The sequence below is a fragment of the Bremia lactucae genome, linkage group LG1 (assembly GCF_004359215.1).
Source record: "Bremia lactucae strain SF5 linkage group LG1, whole genome shotgun sequence".
In the NCBI taxonomy this organism is placed as follows: Eukaryota; Oomycota; class Peronosporomycetes; order Peronosporales; family Peronosporaceae; genus Bremia; species Bremia lactucae.
Genome location: NC_090610.1, coordinates 656,104 through 662,419, shown reverse-complemented (window position 1 = coordinate 662,419; position 6,316 = coordinate 656,104).

Here is a 6,316-nt window from a genome sequence, read left to right as displayed (position 1 = left end):
CATGTGAAGGATTTGCGCCAATTACTAGGGCTCGCTAATTACTTGCATAAGTATAGCAAGAATTATGCTGAGCTAACTAAACCATTATCTGATCTCCTTAAAAAGGACACAGAATGAGGTTGGTTAAGAGAACAAGAAGATGCGTTCATATCAGTGAAGCAGTCTCTTGTAGAGGCACCGGTCTTGGCATTGCCAGACGCGGATAAACCCTTTAGCGTCGTCTGCGATGCAAGTAATTTTGCAATCGGCAGCGCGCTCATGCAGAAGGATGACGACGGCGTTGACCGTGTCATCTCTTTCAGTCCCGGCTTTTAAAAGCCGCGGAACTGAATTACCCTGTGCATGACAAAGAGCTACTTTCAATAAAGTATGCTCTTGTCAAGTTTTGTGTGCACCTACTGGGCACCGAACCATTTGTGGTTTATACGGATCACGCATCACTGCGGATCACGCATCACTGCGGACCGCAATAAACTGACCGCATCTCGCCTAGAATGGCAAGATGGCTCACATTCTTCTCTGAATTTCATTTCAAATTCAATATATAAGCCGGGTATGTCGAATGTCTTGGCTGACGCTCTATCGCGCAGACCAGACTTGGAGGTTAGACACCAGGAAAGTGTGTCTAGTGCGAAAGCACAATTTCAGCCGTCAACGTTGGCAGCCATGAAGGCATACAACGTGACGACCTCATTAGCCTCTGATATAAAAGAGAGCTACAGTCAGGACGACCACTGTCGCCTGCTGTTGGATCACTTCAGTGGACGAAAGGTTACCCTTCCGTCGCACCTGAAAGCTAAGCTGAACCGCTTTAGCTACAGCGATGGCCTGTTATGGCATCAGCTGTCACCTTGTGATCCTTAAGAATCTATGTGTCTCATGACACAGATCTCAAGCTGATGATCCTTCACGAGCTCCATGATGCGCCATCTAATGGGCATCTGGGCCGTGAAATTACATTCTTACGAGTATCAGAGGAATTTTGGTGGCCACACCTATATAGATGGGTGGCCAACTATATTCGCATTAAGCATGCACCGTCCAGCAGTGCGCCACTGAATCCGCTACCGAATCCATCCAAGTGTTGGAAGTCAGTAAGATGGACTTCATGTTTGGCATACCGCCCGATCATTAGGGTCGGACGGGGCTCGTCGTCTTTGTAGACAGACTGAGCAAAATGGTGCGTTTGGTACCATGTTAAACATCGGTTGCAGGCAAGGAGGCAGCTCTCTTGTTCCTGAATCATGTTTCCTTACTACACGGAATGCCCGAGTCCATAGTATCGGACCGGGATCCACGTTTTAAATGAATTCGACAGTAGGAAATGATGACATCTTGGTCATGCTGTCCAGTTTGGACAGAGATGCCCTCCATTCATCCATCGCCAAGTTCATACAACATGAAGTTGATGAGGCGAAGGAGAAGGTGCCTTGCTTAATCAGCAAGGCTCTCAACAGGCAGAACTGTTGAGGTTACAACAGGTACAGACCCCTGTACCTGGGACGACGCACACGCGTCGTCCCGAAACCTTAAAGATTGACATCTTAAGTATAGGGAGTCGAAGAAGTCTCCTTCTTAAGATGGTTTGTCGAGTTGGACGATGCCATAAGAGCTCGTCACATCATCGACGAGCAAATGCAGGCGCATTTGCTCAGTCAAATTTGGAAGGCCGTGCCAGAACTTGGGCATTAGGCCTTAAGTTGCGCGATCCATATGTCGTTGGGTCGCTAGAGGCTTTTACAGCCCAACTCAAACAGACGTTTAAATTGCCTAGGGCTGAGTTCAGAGCTCGATCAGAGCTTCTGAAATTCAAGCAAGGCAAACGTGATGTTCACGCTTATGCCCAGCACATACGACTCTTAGCGAGTTGTATCACAAACAACCCAGTTCATTAACACACGTTGATTACGGTGTTCATGCAAGATCTTTCGGATGGTCCCATCAAGACCCACCTGTAACGCTTGGAACTGGATACGCTTGAAGAAGCAATATCCGTTGCAGAACAGGAGGACTTTAGCTTGAGACATGCTCAAGCGAGTTCGTCATCATATCGTCCTCCAAAATGACACGAGCTTGGAGATCCAGAGCCTATGGACCTCTCTTATGTCGAAAGCGGAAACGTCGCTTTTCGAACAACAAGCGATTGCAGAAATGCAATCGCTGTCGAAAGTTAGGACACTACGCTCATGAATGCAGTGCTCCACGCCCAGTACTTATTATCCTCTCAAAAAGGTCCAAGCGAGTCTTCAGCCGTTCATTGCCCTGACGAGCCTTCGCTCGGACATCAACAAAATCCGAAGTCAGTCGCGAGACTTAACTCTCCAGATCTATAATCCGTCGTACAGCAGCGCTCAGTTCGTGCGACTGAACGGATGCGGGATAGGCTGCCGCGAGTAGGTGGGCGAGATTGCCGCTCCTACCGGCGCCATTTGCACTGATGGATGCTGCTGGGAACCAACACTTCCTTGTTTGAAGATTGGTTGCCCATCGCTCCGTGTAGAAAAATGCTTCAAATCCTCGCCCAGTAGAGAGGATACCCAAATAGTTTCGACACTTGAAAGTCGGTCCACGCGCTGCGCGTCAACGTACCGGATCTGGTGTCTGTCTATGAGAAGGAGCACCAATTGTCGCTCTGCCAGCTCCAAATGAACTAGCAGGAGCGGCGAGATGAGAGAAAAAGTGGGTACAGTACCGCCCATGATTTCTCTCAGACGCAAACGAGCGAAGTTAAGTCGCTGCGACCGTTACTTGGCCAGATCGGAATGTGGGTGAAAGCGGCGCAGAAATTCACTTCGTAATGGTCGGTTGATGCAACACGACCGGGATCGGGGAAACACGGCCAAGTGATTTTCCCTGAGCCTTCCATGATGGTAGATGCAATAATAAATATGGGCATCTAGAGTAGCGCACTCAAGGAGCGGCGCACTCGTTCCATCCGAATAAGGCCATATGGTTGGAGGTGGCATTAGTGGTATGCCGCCAGTCACATAGCCACGTTCAAATGCGACTGGCTTGTGACACCAACTGACACGATCACGTGCCGTCGGTTGAGCTTTACGCTTAGGCTCTTTTGCATCAGACCCATTGTGTATCATGGTCACGACAGGTGTTGTGGTTCTACCCAACTGAGAAGCAGCTGCGCCTTTATGGGCAGCGCTCTCGTGAATGGTCGCTGCGCTAGCTAACGCAGACGACGAGACAATTGCTTTGTTGACGTAAGACAAGTTGGCCTTCGCTACGTTGGGCGTCTCCACGTTATGTGCAACGAGTGAGGTTTGGATGGGCAATAAAGCGCCATCATCCTTCCTCACAAGCTCGCTGTGCTCATCACTTATATAAGAGGTGATGGCAGCGGTGTCGACTAATTGTAGTCAACAATGAGCGACGGATCTACATCTTCACTGTGAAAGTGGAATATTTAACAGCGCGACAGCAGCAGCAGCTGTCGGTGTTATAACTGTGGAACTGAGCGACGGCGGCGTGATTATGCGGATCGTACGCTATTTGCGTGGTTGAGTGGATGTCTTTGCAGACGACCCATCATCTTTTCCCCTCTATAGTGGTCTGGTTGGCGCCGTGTGAGTGCACACAGGTTGCTAGGGTAACTGAGAGGACTCGAGCGGCGCGTAAAGCAGCTCTCTATCCCTCGTTCCTCTTTGACGAACTTGCAAAATGTAAATTCGTTCTTAAACGGTGGATAGTGTAACGGGCTAAGTTGCCCAATGTTACACAATCGCCGCTAAGTACACTTTGTGTACTTAAGGGGGTGGTTAATATCTTAAGTGAAGTAATTAGACCCACCACTTGGGTGTGATTCACCTTTGACGCACCCTTGTGGATGCGATGCACCTGAGGGCATTCAAATTAACTGGGATGACGGCTAGCGTCATCCAAGGCACGAGGTATATAAAACAATACGCTCTCAAAACATATCAGTGCATATCTACAGAGATGTAAATTATGATTGGTTAAGAAGGATTTACATTTATACGATTTAAGAAAAAAATTCCTAGTTCACAAATGCGCACGTGTAGCCGGATTACCGCTCCCGTGACGTCACTTAAACTAAGGCTTCTAGTTCGTTAGGTGAGGTCGCTCAGGCGGCCATTAACTCCCTCACTGTACGTAAGAGAAGACGGCTAAATGCTATCTCACTGTTCTCAGAAGGTGTGTGCTAGTAGTGCGTGGCAGCTTTAAGTAGCGCCTGCCTACAGCATGCATGTTAGTTAGGCTTTTGAGGTCAAGCTAAGGACGAATTTATTTTACTTAACTTGTGCCAACTATTGCGGATGTGCATGCGTACCCAGAAGTAGGCGAATCTTAGTGCTCTTTATTTGTACCCACCATAAGTGCAAGCAAGCTACAATTTCCTTATGATTCAGATTTTGTCGGCTTTCGTTCGTAATATCTTTGTTGAGGAGCATCTTGCTATTTTGCATGAAAGTACGCATATATTGCGAAAACTTTTTGCAACTTTCGAGCTGCTGAAGCTGGGAAGGCCTGCCATAAAGGTTTCTCAATATATATTCAGTTATCAACAAGTTGCGTTACGCTACTCTCATAAATACAGAGGTAGATAATCAAGCGGAGTGGCTATACGGTTCCAAATGTAATTTAGCGAGGGGGGGGGTACCAAAGTCCGAAAGGGATCTAAAGACGACTTGAAAGAAACAATTGTCAATTTTGCGATATAGCGGAATAATGAAACTGTTTATTACAATCTTCAGTATAATTTATTAAAAAGAAATAGACGGAGAGGGATTGTGGCCATACCAAAACAAGGGTGTCTCTATACCGGTTCCCTAAATGTATAGCTAGAAAATATACTCATTTATTATTCCTCTTATGTGAAATACTGTTATGGAACTGGACACATCGTTACATCAACCCCTCACTATAATGACTGGTGTGAAGTGAAAGAGAGTATAGTTGTATACCTCTCTGTAAGGAGGGAAAAGTTTAGGTACTGTATATAGACTAAGTACCTTTTATAAACTTCTTGATGTCCTAACTTAATATAGGGAGGCGCTAGTGAGCGCTCACTTTTCGCTATTGAGCGCACACCCTTACTTTTAGAACTCTGTACGTCTCCTTGATTGGTCGAAATGGTACTATAAATTACTCTTTAAGATTTCCGTCTTCAAATTCATCCCAAACTCTGCAATGAGCAACATAGAATCAATCAAAGATCGCGTATTTACCACCTTCGATGATGCTCGCGCAGCTGTAGACGCGTGTATGAAGGGCGAGGGCTTTGTTTGTCCATTAAAACAAAGCGACGTAGTAATAGAAAAGACGGTGACAGTAAAGCTGTTGTTCTGAAATGCTCTTACGCGGGGAGGCAAAGCAGTTGGCACCCGGTGTACCACGTAAGCGTGTCACTGCAATTCCTAGCAATGGGTGTGCCTCTCTTGCCTCATCGCCAGGCGAAACTTAATGGAAGAGACGCAGGAAGGACAGTCTGGACAGTGGAAGTAACAGTCAATTTCACAATCACGAGCCTTTCGCCGAATCTTCTGCACATCCCAGAAATCGTGTCGTGAATGCAGAACAGCAATAAGAGGTAATTCAGCTGTCTATCGCCGGGCTCAAACTCACGCGAATTGTTAGCACCCTGCAAAGGAAGGGTGTCGCGATTTCATCTCACGACGTGTACAATCTCAAGCAGGCAGAGCGCTCGCGTATCCTCGGCGGTCGTTCTTCTCTCCAGGCATTACTTGACAGCCTTGAAAGTAGTAAAAATGCGCCACAATATACTCAGTTTGATGCAGAGAGACGGCTTATGCATCTCTTAATAGTCTCCCCTTCCGCCAAGGAGATATGCAGCAAGTTTTCGGCCGCCAAGTTATGGTTGATTGACTCAGCCTATATAAATAATCGGTTTGGCTTGCCCTTGCTGCATATTGTAGGGGTTACCTCCACTGCTCAAAGATTCACGTTCGCATACTGCTTTATGGCCGCGGAGAGGGAGGAAAATCTCATGTGGGCAATACAATAGGTAAAGCAGGTACTTGAAACATTCCTACCAACAACTTTTGTGACGGATCGGGAAGTTGCCCTAATGAATGCTCTTGATAATGTCTTTCCGGATGCAAACTTTCTGCTCTGCCGATAACATATATCAAAGAACATTTTGGAAAAGAAAAGAAGATCGTTCAACAGCGTTGATGCCTTCGAAACTTTTCTGCATCAATAAAACCTTCTTGTGCTGTCATCAACACCGGACGAATACGAGAGCCAGCTCGGGAAAATGCGCACGAGTTTCCAGCACCACGGCGTGATCTACCTTGAGGAGACATGACTGCACTACAAGGAC